Source organism: Indicator indicator, chromosome 1, assembly GCF_027791375.1.
Source record: "Indicator indicator isolate 239-I01 chromosome 1, UM_Iind_1.1, whole genome shotgun sequence".
NCBI lineage: Eukaryota > Metazoa > Chordata > Aves > Piciformes > Indicatoridae > Indicator > Indicator indicator.
This window is the reverse complement of record NC_072010.1, coordinates 107,012,211-107,034,072: the sequence shown is the minus strand read 5'-3', so window position 1 is coordinate 107,034,072 and position 21,862 is coordinate 107,012,211.

Sequence of the window (21,862 nt, the reverse complement as noted above, 5' to 3'; positions counted from 1 at the left end):
CTTACAGGGCCCCCCTGGGTGCCTTTCATGCAAGTTTTGGCAATGCAGTTTGAGACTCTGATGACAGAAGATGAGCAGTAGAATAGAACTGGATCAAAATCATTAACATTTCATGCTAAACCAATATGAAATACAGTGTCCAAATTCTTCATAGCTCCAGGAGGAAATAATACATAAGGGTGCTTAATCAATTTCAACTAGTCTGTCTAGGAAACATTATTAACTAATAGCTATAGCAGTGGCAGCCTCTTGGTTGTGAGAAGGAATTTAAATCCTTCTAACTTATAGCAAAAACAGTGAAATGGAAGAGGGTTTTGGAATTTTCTTCTTGAGTTTTGTACTCAGGAACACGTATTATAATACTGTCATGAGTTTCCAAAATCTAATTAAAAAGCTCAAATGGAATTCCTCAAAGCCTCCTTTAGTCAAAATCACGGAAACTAAAGAAGATTAAATGCATTAAGAGCGTGTTGGCACTGGAATAGTTTACATTTTAACAGCAAATTATAATCTGCTTTCCTGTGGTTAAATGGTGATGGAAATATTCAGGTCATATAAAATAAGAGCCAATAAATTGGCTACCTCATATTTTTACAACCGAACTTCATTGCATGTCACGTAGAAAATTTTAAACTATTTTACTGTGACTCTGAAGTGTATTTGTTGTTGCAACATGCTTGCTTACTAAAGGTACTCAGTCACTGAAGACAAAGAATAATAATGACCAAAAAATTCCAGAAACCTCAGAAACATCAGTATCTCAAATTGATGTAATACATTATTCTGCTATCTCAAATTGATATAGTACAATATTCTGGAGCTAAAATCAAAACAGTTTCGGCTGACCTTCTAAGAACGCAGTGTTAATCTGCCATCCTAAGAAAATCTGAAGAGCAGATTGTTAAGAATGTATAAAGCATTTGTTAAGAATGTATAAAGCATTTGGAGGCCTCTACCTTTAAGCCAAATAAAAGCAAGTTTTTTTCCAATAAATATTCTCTAGTTAGGAGCCTAGAAAATGTGAATATCTGGCCTAGCTCAAATTATGCTTTCTAGGTTTTGTTTTTTTTTTTTGCATTTCCATCACAATGGTAAACTTAATAAATCACTTCATCTTCCAAGAGTATTAAATTTATTGTTTCCTCCTAATGGAGTTATATTTAATTTTATAATGGTCTATTCTCTCTCTTTAGGAAAGAGGCTATCAAAGTATTGTCATCGAAAATGCTCTACTTTCCCTCTAAAGCTTCTTTATATCTCCTCCTTTGTACCTAGAAGTAGACTCCTGTAATCTTGGTTGCTCTGTAATCTGAGTTCTTATTGTACTTCTGACTATTATGGAAAAGTTAATTTGCATCAAAAAGTAGTTTAATCACTTAATGTGTCAATCATTACTATTCACATGTCTACAATGCTTTGTCCTTATCATTTGTATTTGCATATTTTTATTTACATGACAGTTTTAATTTATTTGTTGTAGAATGTTTCTCCTTGTGAAAAATATTTTGCAATTATTTCCCAATGTGTATTAATGATGGCTCAATGCAACGTACTTTGAGATAATAAAATATTTATTTGGTATCAGATTGAAGTAACATATTTGGAGATGAAAGGCTAATTTGGTTATTTTAATGAGATCAAAAACTGAACTCAAAATGTTTCCTGTAACTGTAAATCTTGAGGAATACTTTTATTTATCTACTATGATAACAGGAAACTATAAATTTCTGTAGTTTAATATCTAATATTCTATGCACAAGACATGTTTGTTTATAAAAGGAAGCTTTCACAGGTGTGTTATATTAAAGCAATGAGATGACTAAAAATAATTTTTACACTAGCAAGAGGCAAGGAAGAAATACTGAATTTTGATGTTGATGACTGATGAATAAGTGACAACTAATGTTTCATTCAGTGGACTGAACTGCCATTGTAAACATATTTATCTTTGAAATATTTATTTATTCATGGAAGATCCATTATTAAAAGGATAACTATTTATGAGTTTGGATTGATTTTAGAAAGCAATTTCAAACGAAATAAAATGAAAAAAAGGAAATGGGATTTTTGTTTTTGTATGGACCAGTAAATATCTAGTCAAATGGTTAGCAGTGAGGTTTTGGAGTGTAGCTTGTTCTCCATTTTTTGCAGTGAAAACGGAAGAACTATCATGTCATTTTTTGCTGTGTTCTAGCCTGCCTATGGTTACAATTTAATATCTCCATTTTTAACGTGAATATTTCTATTTTCAAACAATGGCAAGACAGGATAAGATGGAAAACCATCACAGGACAGAATTAAAAATGAAAATTATCCAGGGAAATGGAAATTTGTTCTGCGGAAAAATGAACTATAAAGCGTATTTATATTTCCTCATTTCAATATAAATAATAAATCCCAGGAATGAGAGACTAATAGCTAATAAAATTAAGGGATTTAGAGTGGATACACATCTGCTATTCCATGCTTTCTCTAAATAGACCAAATGCCTTCTAGGTCATATAAATAAATTAGTCATACAGAAAAAATAAAACAAAAACCCAGAAAATTTCCAAGTTAAAAAATGCCCTCTATTAGTAGTTTTACCATAGAATAAAGTTTCTGGAAAATGGTGTAATTCATATAAATATGAGAAGACTCAGGGATCATTAATAAAAGTATGCAAGAATCTTTAGTATGTAAGTATAGAATAAAAATAATTTTGACCTAAATGAAACAACCTTTTTACGATGAAAAAGAGCAGCATTTTCTTTATTAAACCAGAAGTATTTTATACAAAGAAATAGTTAAAATATATGTTCTCACACCACATAAGGTTAGCTCTGAAGCTGTTAAATTAACTACTGGAACTACTGCTGATATCTGAGCAACCGTTATGACTCTATAGGAATTTTTGGACTTGAAATTAAGCAAAATGAATGTTTGCATATTTCTACATGTCTTTTATTTGAATACTAGTCTCTAGAAGGAGGAAATTTTATGTCTTCCTATTATTCTTATAAGATTTCATATTAGTAATGAATGGCTCGCATGAATTTCCCACTTCATGATTTAATGCATTTCTTCTGTTATGCATACCTCTCAGCCGCTCTTCCTGAAGACTTACTAATTTATCGATTTATACTTTGATGATAATAGTGTTTTGATGCTCTAATCATTAACTGTTGGGTTTAGTCTAATATAAACCCAATAATATAAATCTGTTCCAAATACTTACATTACAATGTAAGTATTTCAGAATTCACAGATTTTCCAATCCTCTTTTTTTTTGTTATTATACTAAATGTATCTTTGGGGTTTGGAGTGGAAAAAGATGATTATTACTATGGGGGGTGGGTTTTATTCAGTTTACATTAAAAGTTTTTCTTTTATTTGTTTTATAGACAAGGAATAAAGCAGTCATGAATACTACGACAACAGACCTTGACAGTGTTTAAACACTTTCAGTAAGAGCCAAATAGAAGAGTTTTATTATTTCAGAAACCTAAGTCATAGGAACTAGCTGAGCAGTTTTGACTTCTGGTGATTTTCAAACCTGTCTTCTAGTGCAGTAAAGGTCTGGATTTTCAAACCTGATTTATGCAAGATGTGGGGTTTATAAACTAATGGCTCTGTTACCATCCATTGGGACTGCTGTAATAAGGTCACATGCAATGTGGTACACTTGAATATCAGGGAACTCATTACATCTTGACAACACCCAATTTCTTGTGAACTATTGCTATTCAGTAGATTTTTCTTTGGAAAAACAGAAGCTGCTCACCATCAAACATCTAATTGTTCTTAGTGTCTGCATAAGCTTCTTCATCCAATCTACTTAGATTTCCTAAATTTATTATGGCAAGTTAAGAGAAGATTAATCTAGTCTGTTTTGGTAAAGTGTAACATTTAAAGTCGTGAGACAGGATTTACTATCACCATCTATTTAAGCGGCGACTGTATAGATAAACAAACTGTTTATCACGATAAAAGGGTTTCCAACACAAAATCTGCAGTAGTCTCAAGAAATATAGCTGAGATGTTCCAGCTGATTTGAAAAAAAAAACAAACACATTCTTCAAAAATTTAGCATAAATAAATAAAACACTCTCCTAAATTAACTACTTTTTTCTCTCATTGCAATGATTTATTTATATTTCTTCAGGTATAGGAATTAACCAAAGTTTTAAAAAATTTACTGAAGAATATTCAACGTTTAAAATTAATTCCAATAAACTACTGGTATTTTGAGCTTTTCCTATAATGATCTTAAAAGTACTGTTGTGGTCATCATTTCTAAGTACACAAAAGGACACAAAAATTGTTTCATCTTTTTTTTTTTCTTTGAAGTATCCACTTCATATTTCCTGTACCAAAGTGAGACCAAAACTAAAAAATAACATACAAGATAGAAAACAATGACACATGAGGGAATGTTCATTTGTCCTAGACTTCAGGAACATCTTTAGAATCTGGTAGCTATGAAAAGACTTTTGGAGGTCTGTAGATGATATGCCATTATCAACAGGAAATGTTTTATCATCCCCTAGCTGCTAAATAAATAAAAATAAAAAATAGTGTCTATTTCTATAAAATAGAAATATTATTTCTATGAAATAGGAAAACCAGTGGATTATCTGAATTCATTTTGTATAAGAGGTTAACAGAAGAGCATAGGAAGTTTTAAAATTTAAATGCAATGAAAGCAAAATGAGAAGATGAAATTCCCCATGGTCCTCTCTTTTTAAAGTCCAGAGCAGAGCAGAGCAAAGAGTAATAAAAACCTGAAAATATTTGAACATAAGCTCACCTTGGAAATACCAATATAGTAAAATAGGGTAATAGTTTTTTTCAGAAATCAAATTCTTAGAGACCACAGTTCTCAGCTATGCAGTCTGTGTCAATCTCATTATTCAACTTTAAAATATTTTTTTTAAACATCTTCCTGCAAAATAGAAATTATCACTCTCTGGTTGAATCTCAATCATTACCATTACTATATTAATTTGATTCCAACTCTTTGAAACAAACTCTTTCACGTATTTCAAGGTAGTCTTCTGATGAAAAGTTTCAGTAAAATTAAGATCTTTCCAGATGATATCATGACATACATCACAAAATCCTCCCCAGACATGCCAATTGATGGGCTTTTAATAATTCTTAACAAGAATGAGAGCCTTTTTGAAAATACTGGTGACTGCAAAAAACGTAGGATCCATTCTGGTTGTAAAGATTTTGCTAAGGGGAGCTTTAAAAGGATGAAATGAGCCTTTGAAAACTGACTAAATGGCTGAATGTTTGATTCTTGGCTACGGGGCTCTTGCTAATTTCTGAGACAAATGAGCACTCATTTCTAAAATCAGCCCTGGACTGAATAGATCTTAGAAAAAGTTCAGGACTATTGTGGGGTGTTTGACGAGGCTGAGTGAAGAGGAAGAATACCTGGGATGATTATCAGAAAGATATGATATAGATACTAGCTGAATTGCCAGTTCTGTGGCAAATTATTTCAATATTTGATAAAACCATCTTCCTAGGCTCACCATTCCATTTCTCCATTTCAGAACAGGGTCAGTGAAGACTTTGCTTCTTTCTCAGTGCCCTCATCTTCTGACCTTTTGGCATAATCAAATATGTGGAGAAGATGTGCTGGAAAGAAACCATCAGAGTTTTTAGTTTCTCTTTCTTCTGCTGTTAGCTTTACAAGTCCACTTTAATTCAATCTCTAAGATCACCTTCTCACCACTTCTTTTTACTTTACACACATGCTTGTCTTCACTACGAAAGCTGAAGGGAATGAGAATTATCAAATGAGAATTAAAATGATAATTTAATGAGGAAAATTAAATATTTGTAATAATGTTTATCTGATCTTGAATATTCTCTGTATTCTATCTACGATTTTTTCCCTTTTTTCCTTATAAAATATGTGTCTTACTTCTATTCTCCTTACATTAGCTATTAATGAAGACAGAAATCCTTTTCCTCTGCCTCTTCAGGAGTTTTATCCTATTCTAAACACCTCAACAATAACATGCTGTTGTATTAATATATATATAATTTATAATCCTCAACATCTTTCTTGAACTGAGGGGCCTACAACTGGACACAATACTCAAGGTATGGCCTGACCAGTGCTGAGTACTTCTGCTAGCAATGAAAATAGTTATATCAATATTATTTTAAAATACGCTAAATCCTATCAAAGGGATGCTATAGGTTCAGATTTTTTCATGGTAAGGCCCCAGAGAACAAGTTCTGGGGAAAAAATGGTCCAGAAGGGGCTTTTGTAAGTTCCTCCCTAACCTCCTGGTAGAAGTAATATGTGGTCAAACAGAAGGCTAAAACTGTAATAAGATGGTGTCCTTTCCAATTCAAGCAAGTAGATGAGGAGGAGAACCTCCCTCAATCTGCTGGACATACTGCTCTTACTGGTGTCATAGAAGGCTACCAGATTAGTCAGGCACGATTTACCCTTAGTGAAACCGTGTTGGCTGTCACTGATCACCTCATTATTTTTCATGTGCCTTAATACAGTTACCATGATTTTACCTGGTACAGATGTGAGGCTGACTGGTCTGTAGTTCCCTGGGTTTTCTTTGCTTCCTTTTTTTAAAAATGGGGTTATGTTTCCCCTTTTCCAACCTGTGGGAATTTATAGATAAATTAACCTTATCTGCATCAAAATAAATAGGAAAAAGTTTATCTTTGAGTTCTTTTATTTTATGCCAATAAATATGATACAATTATCTGAAAAATCTTTGCACTAGTTATCTTCTCAAGACTGCTGAGCAAGAATTCATCTTTCTTACTTCAGACTAATTTCACCTCTTTTATTTCTTATTCAGGAGGGGAGGCTTTAACAGACATCTAATAGAAAACAGAATGATTTATGTCAGTCTATGGACTTAACCCAGGTTATGCATAAGAAGATGCAGTTATGCTGATTCATTAAATAGCCAGTTCCATAAAGGGATTGAGTGATGACAGTTTGCTGATTTAGTTTAATCCTCTCTTTGATTTCTAGGTGAGTAATTTTACAACTAAATACTCTGTCTGGACATTAGGAGGAAGCTCTTTACCATGAGGATAGTGGAACACTGGAACAGGTTGCCCAGGGAAATAGTTGAGGCCCCATCCTTGGAGATATTCAAGGTCAGGATCGACAGAGCTCTGGGCAATCTGCTCTAATGGAGGTTGTTCCTGCTCACTGCAAGGGGGTTGGACTAGATGACCATTGAAATTATCTTCCAACCCAAACCATTCCACGACTCTGTGATTCTCTAAATTAGAACTGCAATATAGGAATGCCTTTTTAGTACATCAGGGTAATACTTGTGTTATAATGATGTTGCATCACATTCAGTAAGCTTCTATCCACATAGAAATCCAGCTATGTTTTTTTTTTCCCTGTAGAACTGTGTATTTTATTGTAGCAAAATAAAAAACAGCTACAGAATATTACTTTTCTGTCATGGAGCTGTCTGGGAAACAAAACTGGGATTCAAATTTTGCCTTAATAATTTAGTGATTAGAGAGTGGATTAGAGTATCCAGTATGGTTTTATCAAACAAAGACAAAAACTAGAATGTTGCATTGTCTGTTAAATAGTTGACCAAATCTATTGTTCTAAAATAAATACTTTGTCCATTAAGAAAACGAACATATAATTGATTTGTCCTCTAGCTGAGATTTCCTAGGGAGATTGATTATGTTTTTATAAAGCTGTCCAAACATATGCTTTAGTCTTTGTATGTGGATCTGGGTAAAAGCTTGTACCTTTTTGTCTATGTTTGTATGTGTCTGTGTATCTATATCTATATCTATATATCTATATCTATATCTATATCTATATCTATATCTATATCTATATCTATATCTATATCTATATCTATATATACACACACACACCCCCCCCATACATACATACATAGAATCATGGAATGCATTGGGTTAGAAGGGACCTTTAAGTTTCATCTATTCCAACATCCCTGCAATAAGCAGGGACCTCTTTAACTAGCTCAGGTTAGCAATACCCTTAGAAAATCACAGAATCATAGAATGGCTCAGGTTGGAAAGACCTCAGAGATATCTACTCCAACCCTCCTACCATGTGCCGGGATGCCTCTCAACTAGACTTCACGTTCAGAAAACTGATACTTTGGGACATGATTTAGTGGACATGGTGCTGCTGGCTTGCTGGTTGGACTTGATCTTAAAGGTCTTTTACAACATCAATGATTCTATGCATGGCAAAGTCTGGCCTTTTGAAAAGACTGCAGGATCACGTTCATCTAATCATAAACAGCAATTCCTCTGGGAAAAGGGTAGTTCTAGATGGACAGGTAGGTAAATAGGGGAGAAAATCTGCTAAGAGTTCTTAACAATTGAACTGTGCTCTGTGTCACTTAAGGGCACATTAACTTTCTCTTTTTGCAAAACTTTGCACTTTGGATACTCTCCAGTCTGCAAATGAGAACAATCAAATTTGTATGTATCTGGGGAAGCATACCATAAATATCAATTATTTAATGAAGCCAATTTCCTTTTAAATAACAACACAATTACAAAATAATGAAATAGATCTTTTATATAGCATTTATTTGCTTGTTTTAAAAAGGCTCTATGACTTTTTGAAAGTATGAAACAAAGCACTGGAGTCAAGCAAAAAGGGTGTCTGAAAGTTAAGTCTGTGTTGAAGTACAAACAAATTTATCACTATCAGACCTCGCTTGTCCACCCTTCTTATTGCTGTAGTTTACCTTAAAAGAGAAACAAATATTTTATTTGTAGAGCCTTCATAAAATATGTGGATCTCATGGATAAACAGCAAGCAAACAAACAAAAGAGTTAAATATTAAATTTTGCCTAGCTAGGAGCCAAATTTGTTTGTATATGTTACATCTGAATGTATATATACCTCTGTACCAGAGAATTTGAAATTGCTGTGATGGGAATGTTTTGAAGGCTTCTGAAACTGGAAGATTTTTAACTGTAACATTTATTAAATTCAATATTTAATAGCAATTTTCTTGCTAGTTGTCAATTCTATATGTTATTCATCGTAATCGCTATCTATATAAAATTGTTTGCCTTAAAAATTTACCTTTTAAATTAGCCATGAGGACACACTGCCATGATGCCATATGGTTGGAACTGATGACTGGGATCCTTAGTGGCTCTTAGTTGCCAAGGCTGAGCTTTTTGAGCTTGAGAGCTTCTCTGATTTACCTTAATGATATCTGATATTTTTATACTACCAAAAAAGAGATCTCACCTGCTCCCCATGCTCTTCTATCTTCTATTCTTTTGCATAGGCAGTCATCCTTATCTATTTGCAGTCCTTTATGCTTACCTTCTTCATCTTTCAACTTTCAGTTACTTGCATGTCTCATATGTGTGCCACTACATCCATTTTTCTTTTTCCCTTTTGTGGTCACATTGCTCATATCCTATGTAACACACTCACTCAGAAGTATTGCCATGTTATGTCTGGCTATGCCATCACAGTGGTACAGAATACTTACATAGTGTGGTTTGTTGTGTTTCCTCAGCACATTTGTATTTGGGTTCAAAGCAAGCTGCCCTGGTGATTATATTTATGATTAAAGTGCCACAGACCTCTATTTTGGATACATATATGCTATAAAGAGTTATACTGCATTCAAACACCATACTAAGAATCCTTTTTGATGCTTTTAGACGTCATTGAAATTGCTTTCTGTTACTTTTTTTTTTTTTCAATTGTTACAGTAGTAGGAAAGAGGTAAATATTCTAGAACTTCTAGAAGTGTACTTCATTCTTTTCCCCTCTTGCTTTCACCAATATAAAGTTTTCAAATGCTTGTACATGCTGATGAAGCCCCAGTTTCAGCATTCAGACCACATCCAGTTATAGGATGCTTTATATTCAGCCTGTGCTTTAAAGAAGTGTATTTTAAATCAGTCATGTCTTATCAAGGCAATTTATACTGCCCTCCTACAAGGGTAGGAATGATTTACAGTAAGTGTCTTTACCTCATAAAACAGCTAAATGAGTTTTCTGCTCAAGAAGTGCTTAAATCATGCTATTTTCTCCATTTATGAAACAATTTATGTTTTCAGACACACAAGCCTAATCGCATCAAAAATCTGTTAATTGTGGTATCTCTTTTCACAGGCTGTTTATTTATATCTGTGTTTGGTTTAATATTTTTTTTTACTATCGTTCAAAATTCTTTTTCACATTATAGTCACATTTATTGTAGGAAGTCTTATCTACATCACAGTTATTTTTAATTACTTGTGAATCACATGGTTTGCTATGTCTTTTAAGAGTTTCCTTTATAATGACTGACCTTTCCAGGCAGAAACGTTAAGCACAAACTTTACCATGTGTTTAACTAGTGTTTATAGCAGCAGATTTAACTTACTACTTTAAAAAATTAGTATCTTTATACTCTCTTATTCACTGGTGATTAAATTATTGTAGCATTGGGGAGATAAAAGAGAGGACAAAATCTTCTCATGTTCTGCAAATGTTGATTAAATACAGTCTACCTCAGAATGCAGAGAAGGGTGGAAGAAATAAAGTTGATTTCTTCCTTCATTCTGGAGATGGAAAACTAGAGCAGGAACCTACTAAATGAGGTCCCTAAGGTCATGTGTTAAGGCTATGACAGTACTGGCTCTCATGAGTCCCACTTATTCAGGCCACCCTTTGGTTTTGAATGCTCTGCTTTTTGATTTTACCATGGAAAATCTCATGGCCTCATCAAACACATGAAACGTGGTGTGGCTGTAGAATATGACTCTTGAGCACAGTGCCATCTAGCTTTCCTGCCCATTTTTCTGTATGGTGATGCTCATCATGCCTGTGTAGAGGCAAGCAGTCTTTCAAATCAAATGTTTTAAGTGACACATCTTAATCCACTGTTCATATTTAATAATGTTTAAAAACTCCAAAAAGCTAAAAAGATTTTGCAATCTTACTGTATATATACATATGTATTATATATATATGTAGGCAGTATCAAAAAAATGCATGAGCTCCATTAGCAAAGTGGTAAGGAAAAAGGAAAAACATTCTCTGCAAGGCACCAATATCAAATGATCATAAGGATTATAAAATATCACTTGGTAATGTTTATATACTGTAATCATAATTCAGTCAAGGAGGGTCATAAACTTTGTTGTGGTATATAGAGTATAAGGTACATTTTTCAATCTCTGAATAAGGTCATACTTCTCATTACTCTTTCTTGATTTGCAAATATATAATAAACATCACTATGACAACTTCAGTTACTTTGCATGTTATTATAGAACTTTTTATACCTTCCTTTGCAGGGGAAACATTTATATATTTATTTAAAATTGCCAACACGCTTCAAAACAAATGCAACTTGTGTGGTTTTAAAATCATTTCTCACATTAGTGGCGTTGGGGTAGTAAAATGTGAATTTTCATGTTTTGGGCATACACTAAGGTACGAAGAAAATGGAGAAGATAGCTATTACTAACTGAATGTATAATACTTTATTTTAAGCAAGTGAAATTACGTTTGTACCTTTGTGTCAACCCAGTAAATATAAGTTAGATAACAACCAGTGAAGATAATCGATCAGTAAAGTATGATACTTAGCAGCCAATAGTACCCGAGAGAGCAATTTAAAAAATGGTTAAAAGCATATCTTTGTGCTTCTCACTCTAACAAAATAAACAATATTCACAGGTTAGTTAATAAGCTACCTTTCACTCTAATAAGTGAATTCACTCTCATAAGTGAATTCTGGCTTTACAACAACAGCTTTATTTACCTTTTGTGATGGAAACAGGATGGATACAGAATATCTTTGTCAGAAATGCAAGGGTTTGAGAGGTTCAGAACACAGTCTTTCAAAACACTGAGGTGTAATAGAGGAAACTTTGTTGGCATCAGTGCTGTAAAGCCAGGTTTTGGTCTATATTGCAAGTAAAAGAGAGAACTATTGGCACACTGTCTCATAAAAGGAGAGTATGTTTTTCAATGGAAGCACTGGTGTTGTCCCTAGAATGTTAATAGGCACATCTACACGTACCTGAAATAGGATGCTATTCTGTTTGAAGGATATCTGTTGCTTAGAGAGTCCTAATCTAGGAAAAGATTGTACTTTTTTAGACTAAGGTTACCAACTTTGGAAAGCTGTGGAAAAATTTTAAGTATACTGTATACCTGTAGTAGTAGATATCGAAATGTTATATAATTGAAAAATACATACACCAGTGCAGTGATTTAAGTCAGTAGGGATTTAAAAAAATGTATGAAGTCTCCTATTGGTATAAAATAACAGAAAATATATTGGGTAACCTTTGGAAATGTACATCTGCAAGTTAGGACACTGCAGATTACAAGCATGCTGAATGTATAATGATCTCTCTTTCTTACTTGCTTCATGCAAACTAGAGCTGCCTGGGATTTTTGACAAGCAATATTTTGTACCAGTCCTAGATAAAGTGACAAACAAATGGTCCATTGTGGCAGCTGCTGTTCTGAAAAAAAATCCCAAAAAACTTCTAAGATTAATGCAGAAGGCATGAGATTACAAACTGAAGAACTACACGCTGCTAACTTGTTTATGAAGAAGAAAAAAAAAAAAATGTGTGCGTGCCAAAAGAAACATCCTGCAAGAACCAGACCTTTGGATGCACTTGGACTTGCTTTTATAGGGAACTATTTTTAGTGCTTTTATAGGGGACTGGTTTTAGCTTGTGTATGGGTCTGAATTCTATTGGTTAAGTGGGTTAATGTGCAAGATAAGAAACAATCATCAGAAAAGGTAATCTGATTTATTAGTACTTCTCTAAAAGTTAAAGATTCCTTTTATGAAGATCTCTAGATAATGCATCACAGACACAATAGGTTGTACTGTGGGACCACAAGGCAGAGTTTGGCATAATCACCTTGTTACAAAAAGATGAGGTTGTAGGGGCTCAGCCAGTCAGTCTCATCATTACTTCTGGCCTGTAGAATGAGCTCCAACCAATTTGTAACAGTACTGGAGAACTGTAACATCCCTTTTAAGGGCTATTCATATCTGACATTCCAGCAAGTTGTTTGTGGATGTTTTATCCACTGCCAGTTCTTCTTAGAGGGTATGAAGTATATTATTGAGAGCAACTTCATAATAAATGGATACTAGAGGAATTCTATATGAAGAGATTCATCTTGCAATTTCTGGATCACAGAAAGGACCTCCAGAGGTCATTGAGTCCAACCCCCTGCCAAAAACAGGATCACCTATGGTAGTCCACACAGGAATGAATCCAGGTGGGTTTTGAAAGTCTTCAGAGAACAAGACTCCACAACCCCCTATGGCAGCCTGTTCCAGTGCTCTGTCACCCTCACTGTAAAGAAGTTTCTCCTCATGTTGAGGTGAAACCTTCTGTGTTCAGGTTTGTATCCATTGTTCCTTGTCTTATTACTGCACACTAACAAAAAGAGATTGGCCCCCTCCACATCACACCCACCATATTTATAGACAGATATTTATAGACATTGATCAGATACCCTTTCAGTCTTCTCAAAACTAAACAGCCCCAGGTCTCTCAGTCTCTCTTTGTAAGAGATGCTTGAGGCAATCATTCTCATGGCTCTCTGTTGGAGTCTCTCCAGCAGATCCCCATCTCTCTTGAATTGGGGAGCCAAAAACTGGACACAGTATTCCAGGTGTGGTCTAACTAGGGCAGAGTAGAGGGAGAGGAGAACCTGCTGGACACACTTTTCTTGATGCACCCCAGGATACCATTGGCCCTGTTGACCACGAGGGCACATTGCTGTCCCATGGAGATGTAAACAACCGTTCCTTCTTTCAGTTTCGCCAGTATGATATGTGTAGATATGGGCATTGCAACAGTAGTGACACAATTTGGTGCATGGGAAGAAGAGGAAGAGGGAAGAGAGGCTGTATGCATGCTAAATTATTAACAAATGCAATTCATTGAAAACTTGGTATTGCCTCATTGACATGTTATCACTGTAGGCATCTTTCCAGGATGTGAAGTACGTTAAGGACTTGCATGCTTGAAATTATGATTGGTATTCATGTATTTATGACAGATGTGAAATGGTTAAGGTTTGAAAAACATCATAGGTATACTTTTCAGAAAGATTTGATGTTTTGTCAATATTGATTCAGGCTTCTCAGTGTCAGTGAAGTAAAAAATAATAAAGTTCTGTTGCTGCAAGGACATGAAGAAAAGACATTTGATTGATTCCTCCATTATCCAATGGCAGCTATTATGGAGCAGGGAATAAAAATGGCAATTATATTCTTGCTTTATAGAGGAAAAAGAAGGAAAAGAGAAACTGTTCTAAGATCTGCAGAGTTGACACATGAGAGCCGAAGTATGCCAGATACAGGAACTACAATGATTGGTCTCACATCCTTGTTTCCAGAAGCACAGATTTCTAGCCATATTACTTGCATTTATCAATTAAAAATATTATGGAGTGGTGTTTAGCTATACTGAATGCATACATGCATTCAAAACCAGTATGCACATTAGGGAATGGTATAGTTGTATACCCATTAGTGTATGAAGTAAATTGAAATAGACAAAAATGCCTGCAGACACTTTACTACTGTTTCCTTTTTGCTTAGATTAAATTTAATCACAATAAAATGTTTCCCAAATACAGTGTAAGTTGTTTAATTTTGTAGTTGCAGATAAAAGTTGTGCAGACAGTGCTGTTTTTTTTTTTCCTTTTTTTCCCAGTACTTTCTGTTATTTTCACACTCATATTTCAGAGACAGAAAGCATATTTGTGCAAAATATATTTCAATCCAGGAAAAAAAAGTTGCTCTGGTATTTTATAACTTTGATATTAATTCTGATAAACAAATTTCATTGCATCAGATTGCATTTTATTTTGAGAAAAAAAATGTTTGTGGTTTTAGACAAAGAAACCATGATAATACATGCATATTTAAATTGCAACAACCCCCATCTTCCAAATGTGAAATAAAAACAATTAAACAATCTGGTATTATTTTGTATTTTTTAATAAGATAGCCTCCAGATATGCAGTGGAAAATGGAAATAAGAATTCATTAGATGCTTTTGCTTGCAAAATTACTTTTTCAATTTGTTCTTTTCATTCTACTAAACCATCACCTGCAGCCACAATTTTACTATCAATGTTTGTCTATTTTGGCATTCTAGTGATGGAATTAATTTTTTATTTGCTTGTATTTGTTTTAGATGGTCTAATTTTATTTGTATAAAATACAATTTTTTGAAAACAATTCCCTAATATAAGTCTGTTGGTTATACAATCTATGCCAATAAAAGATAAATTGCATAAATTGTTATTTTTTTCCTCAAGTGATCTAGCTGAAGACAATAGCATTGTCAGGTATTGCACAACCTGAAAAATGAGTCAGAAAAAAATAAGCTACCTGTATGTAGTGACCAGTCATTTGACATCTGCTTTCATAAATCATATCTGTATTTGTGCAAAAGCACAATTTAAACTCTTTTGGGTAGCTCTTTGCCACCAACATCTACAACATCTGCTGCTGTAATTTTCATTAAACATTTTCCTAGGTGTATAAGAGAAAGTCTCTCTTCTGGTAAAACCTCTCCCTTCTACTGTGCTAAAAAGCTTCTTTCAACTCTTCAGCCATGCAGTCTGAGAATATCTTTCTGCTTTATTGTCAGGAAATTATACCCTTTGCTTGCTTCTCACCAGGATCACAATTCACCCCTCCCTTTGAATTTGCTTCCCGTTGCACGCTGGTCAAGCCACAGATGTGTGGTTTATGCCAACTAGATCACAGCTGTTTAATGTATACATGCTTTCAGACTGGAAATGCATAGTCAGATGTTATCTCACAGAGTCCCTCATCAATCTTGCAGGTAGAATTGACAAAAGCCAGTTAACATCATAGCACTATCTGAGTCTTTGCCTTAATTGCAGAAATGACATTCCTCTTTAATGGTAGCTGTCTTTGTCCTCAGGGAGATGTACTTGAAGAACCCCAAACTTCTTTTTGGTGGTTGAATTTTTTTGTTGACCAAGGCAGTTACCAAAGTTATGACTTTGGTACTTAATGACTGGTAATGATGCAGTGGCAGATAGAGACTTAATCTTATTTTCACAGAATCACAAAATGTTAGGGACCTTGAAAAATCATCTAGTCCAACTCCCCTGACAGAGCAGGATCACCTATAACAGATCACACTGGAATACATCCATGTGTGTTTTGAATATCTCCAGAGAGGGAGAGTCCGCAACCCCCCTGGGCAGCCTGTTCCAGTGTTCTGTCACCCTAACAGTGAAAAAAAATTTTCCTCATATTTACATGGAATTTCCTGTGCCTCAGCTTCCACCCATTCACCCTATCCTGTCATTGGGCATCATCAAGAATCCATCCTCTTGATGGACCAAGAACTCCATCCTCTTGGCACCCACTCTTTACATATTTATAAACATTAATGAGGTCACCCCTCAGTCTCCTCCTCTCCTTTTGTAAGGAAGACGTTGCACTCCCTTAATCACTTCTGTGGTTCTGTGCTGGACTCTTTCAATATTCCAGATGCAGCCTCACCAGGTAGAGTAGAGGGGAAACATCTAAATAATATGCTGTTCTATTTAACTAGAATATTGTAATTAGACTAGGAAGACTGAGACAAAACATAAAGCAAGCTTCTTATTTCCAGCATAAGCAATCAACAGACAGCAAATGATAGCAGCTGGCATGTGTGCTGCACCTTTTACTAGGACATTATGAACAATCTTACACTGTAAATACTTCTGCAGTATGAATGGTAATTCATAATATTTTATCAAGTTGAATCTGTCATGTCCTTGATCTTCAAAAAAGAAAATAAAAATGAAGATACATATCAGTCAGTAATGTAACAATAGATAATAGTAAGCAACTAGGTCTACAAAGTATTCTGTCAAGAAAATGCATAGTAAGTGTCATTTTGCAATAGATAGCATAGTCTAATATCTGATCCCTAGCAGTAAACAGCACAAAATAACCATGATAAAAATGAGTCTGTATGGATGACAGGACAATTTTTGGAATGGGCATTTTTAATAGATTTTTTCCATGATGATTCCTAGTCTATTTCCTTATTTTATTGAAAGGATAAAAATATTTAATTTTGGTCAGTTCTTTCTGTTGTAATTAGAAGCTCCAAACCACCTATAATAAACATTGGAGAAAATTATATTTATTGGAATTCTGTATGGCCTAGCAGCTGACAAATTCCCTGGGAAACTTTCCACAAAACTTTCTTTATATCATGGTATAAATGTATTTCTTTTCAGGCATTTTTTACCAGGATCATATAGTGTCTATAACTGTATAGACAATACTTTCCAGTGTGTCTGCTACTAAAAAGCCCTTACTTTTTCTTCTATCCCCTTATGGTGGCCCCCAAATTTGAAACATGTAAAACCATCTAGGTTTGGTTTTGTTATGTTTCATTTTTGTTATGTTTTGGTTTTGTGCTGCTTTCATTTAAGATTATACTCCATTTTTAAGGAATATGAGCCACCAGGTTTGAGGTTTTGCTGGGTTTTTTTTTGGGGGGGGGAGATTTTTTGTTTGATTGGTTGGGTTAGGCCTTTTGTTTTTATAATGTATTTCACAAAAATGTGAAATATTTTTAAATTGTGTAAGCACAAAGCTGCTAGCAAGAAAAAGAAGCAAAATTAGGCTTTTTCAGAACAGAAAATCACTTTTCGTTCTTCTTAACATTAAATGGATATCTAGTAACGTTTTAAACTATGAATGAGTTCCATGTGGTTACCTTAAATTCTTCAGCTGAGAAATCCTTTACTACAGTATAATAAACAGTCTCCAAAACCAGGTGTTAATCTTAAAGAAGGATTTAAAAACAAACAAACAAACAAAAAAGTGTACCAAAAGCCCAGAATGATGGACTGTGTGATTCAGAATCACTAGTTACCGTGTGTGCAATTTCCCAACCACAGCTACCAGCATCTGTTGGCAAAGAGAGCAAGAACTATGCTTGAAAGCTGTTTTCTGTTTGTTTCCTAACACTGGCTAAACCTTTAACTTGTTGGTGCAAATCATGTTCAGTACATTGCTGTTTAAAGCACGTTGTGCATCTTCATAATTGTATATGCTTTCTGGATCAAGTACTGAACCGTTTCACTCTCTTTTGTAATATTACTTAAGAATTTCCTCCTCCATGTATCAACCAGAAAACCTGAGAGCTGACATGAACTTTCACACTTGCTTCCATCTTTCAGGTATAATCTAATGTGAGGAGATAGAAGGCACAGTTCAAGAGAGCATTACAGCAAAAACTGTTGCAGGATTGCTGAAGATCTCAATGAAGGGTCTGATCCTGGATCTGTGATATGAATGCACAGACTTCCTTCTTGCCACTAGGACTACAGTAAGTGTTATTTATTTCTATTCAGTTGTTATTGGATGGGGAGTGATGTGGGAAGAAGCAGACAATCTGCTTGACAGAGAGCAATAGGGGATTTCAAATAAGAAGCCATCAGTTTTACTGGAAGACATAGGAAAGATGCATGTCCTGATACTACAGGTCAGACAGGCAAAAGCACACAGTCTTCAGTGACCTCTGAAAATGCAGAGCAACCACAGGATGAAGAGTTTAGATCACAGAATATGAACCAGATCAAGAAGAAGATGGACATTTTGTGTTTTGTGATTGTGATTAACATTGTCTTCCTACCTAATTTTAGGCACATCTTTTAAACAAAAAAAAATTGCAAAAAAAACATCATTTGCTACTAGTATTAGTGAGTGAAAAACTGAGCCCTGGACTCATGATATGATGCTTTCATCTAAGAATGTTTGTCACTATGAAAAGACCTTATTTTGATGTGGAAAACTAGCAGGCTATATTTTATCTCTGTCTTTTTAGGATTTTTTTTTTTAATAGTATGCTAAAGTAAGATGCCATGACAGCTCAGTTTTAATAAAAATAGAAACTTCTGCATGGAAGGAGAAAACTAGTAGTAAACATACGGAACAAAACTCTGATTAGAAAAATAAATTATTTAACAAATTTATAATTAATTTTAATAGAAAACATTCATTTACAAACCCAGGAAGATTGTTATGTCTTTCTTCTGGTATAAGGTGATAAATTTCATAACCTATGTACTGCTACCTTACTAGTTTCACACTAAAGTTTAAAGTTTCACATTTTATAGTCCAGCAAAACTATTCAAAGAGAGAAAAGTTAACATTTACATAGGACTTGATGCAAAACAACAAAAGTAGAAATCTTTGAATCTTTTTTTTCAGAAGCTGTCTACTGCATGCTACTGAACCAAAATAGAGGTATAATATTGAGAAAAGAAGAAAGCATGCAATTAGCAGAAAACATTGTTTCATGAGATTAATATATTTGTCTCTTATGAGTTATGCTTGTTTGCTTCAGCTGAGGATCTGACCTCATATACTTAGCAGCATATGTCATCGCAATTCCATTATTTTTCCACTTACAACTCCATGAACACAGTCACTAAAGGGAATAAATATGTTTCACATATTCCAGAAAGGTATTTTCATTACAATGTATGATTTTACTGCCATCTTCCTGCCAGTTTAGTAGCATCATGTTTGCCATCACCCTAATTCATTAGTCAGCATGATAGCTTATAATTAAAAAAAAAATTAAAATTACAAAATCTTATTATTCTTGTATTGGTTGGTATTTGGTATAGAGCCCTTTATGAAGTTTAATGTTATTAATGTGTGTTAAGAAAGAAACAGGAAAATTCTGGTTTAATGCTTATGGCACTAAATACATCATCTTTTCAAATTTCTAAATGCATCCATGCTCATCGCTTTGTAATTGTCCTTTTCTGTGTGAAAGTTTCAGAAAAAGAAAAATGTCTGCAGATGTGAAAAATATGTGGGGCCTGTTTTGATATTTCTGTAGGTTGCTTTGTGAGGCAGATGGAACTGGTCCAGTGAATTAATGGAGTCAATGGGACATCTGCAGTGCATAAGGGATGCTCATGTCATTAGAGAAGCAGAGGGTCATCAAACTGATTGAACACCACATTGTCACCAACACACAGCAGTAAGAAGTGCTGAGAGCTGCAGCAATGACTGACACAAACGTTCATTTCAAGAGCATAGTTGTAGGTCACACAAGAAAATAAAGGTGAGAAATTTGCATAGACTTGACTATAACTAAAGCTGTACTGAGCTATTAAAGAACAAGAAAACATAGCTTTAAGTGACACACTACTTGGCAAATTTTGTTCTTTTAGTTTCAAGTTAGCTAATGAGCACTGAGATGAACCTGACTTTTGCAAGTCATCTAAGGTAGATGCAGACATGGTTGATATTTTTCATTATTTCTGTGCATTAAATGGCAGATACAAATCATCCATAATCATCGGTGAAGCCACAGATATCTATACGTTTAGCCTTGGATTAAGCAATATGCCACTCTGCTCAATGTCAACTGGAACAGACTCAGGTAAGCCTCATTGACATTAATCAAGCTCTCCTTGGGCTAACACATGCAGAACGCTGTTGTGCTTGTGCTTTTCTCAAATGCATCGTATAGTGAAGGTACCACAATGCCCAGAATTATGCCCCCAGATACCAGCAACTTTGTCCCAACATGTTTTGGTAAGTCCCCCCTTCCACCCTCCTTTCAGGAGAGGAGGACAAAGGCCCAGGCACCAAGCTGTCTCCTAAGGGGTAAACAACTGCATGCCTCCATCGCATGGCATGCTTGTGCTCTGTCCATCTAAGGGCATAATTCTAGCTTCACCCTTTCTGTAGTTTGGAGTAGATTGTTGATAAGTGTGCCTATTGGCCAGATCCAACCTCGAGAATCTATAAGTACTACTCCATTTGTTTACTACTTTGCTCTCTCCTTTTGCTTTCTCTCACTTTGGCCGAGCCACAGAAGCTCACAACCCCTAAGTCTTCTCACTCCCACATGCAAGTGCTCTAGAAGCCTCTGCATATGGACAGAAGCCAGCTCACCGAGCTGCTCGAGGAACCAGCAAACAGGATGACCCCTTCGCTGAACCAGCGTCGTAAGCCCAGTCGAAAGGACTGAGGAAAAGCCCTGAGTGAAGGTAAGCTCTAGCCCAGAAGGGGAAGGACTAAGCCCAAGACTGGCAGTCCAGATCTGCTGCAAGCTAATTAAGCAGCTAAATAAGCAGAAATGCATCTTGTGTGACCCCCGCCATTTGCAGGAGAGAAAAGGAGCCGTAGCCGCTCCACAGCCCTGTGTCAGGGTAATGCAACCCGGGATTTCCTGAGGGAAAGAGGGAGAGAAAACATCCCCTCCTTTGAAGTCAAAGCCCAAGATTGTGTTGTAACCTTAATGGAAAGCAGTCACCAATATTTCGGCAGAGTCAGCTCACTTCGAGCCGAGCCGAGGGGGAAAGCGTTGCTTACACCGCACCCCCCACCGAAACCCGCCTACTGGGAACCGCCACCTTGATCACGAGGGCCGACCCCTGAAAGAACCCAGCCCCGTTGCGTGGAGAACTGCTCCGTTCAGGGAGCCGCTAAGGAGAAAGCAAGCTGACCCTCCTGCGGAGGCAGTAGGAGAAAGAAGGGCACCGCCCAGATGGGACCAGCCCTGGGCAGAAAGCCAGCAGCAGCAAGCAGCCTGTGTAATCCAGCAATTTACCTCACTACACAGAAAGACAGAATGTATCTTTCCATGTGTGCAACATTCAGTAATTCTATTCAAAGTGCCCGCGTGTAGCCGTGTGATATTTCCAGCTTAACTTGCGTCATGATAACATTATAAATATCTCTGTACATAGTTGCAAGCTGCAAGCGTCTTGTCGAGTCTCCATCTAGTGGACAAGCGGCGGAACTGCACCTTTCGTTCCCTTAATTAGAAATTAACTTTGTAA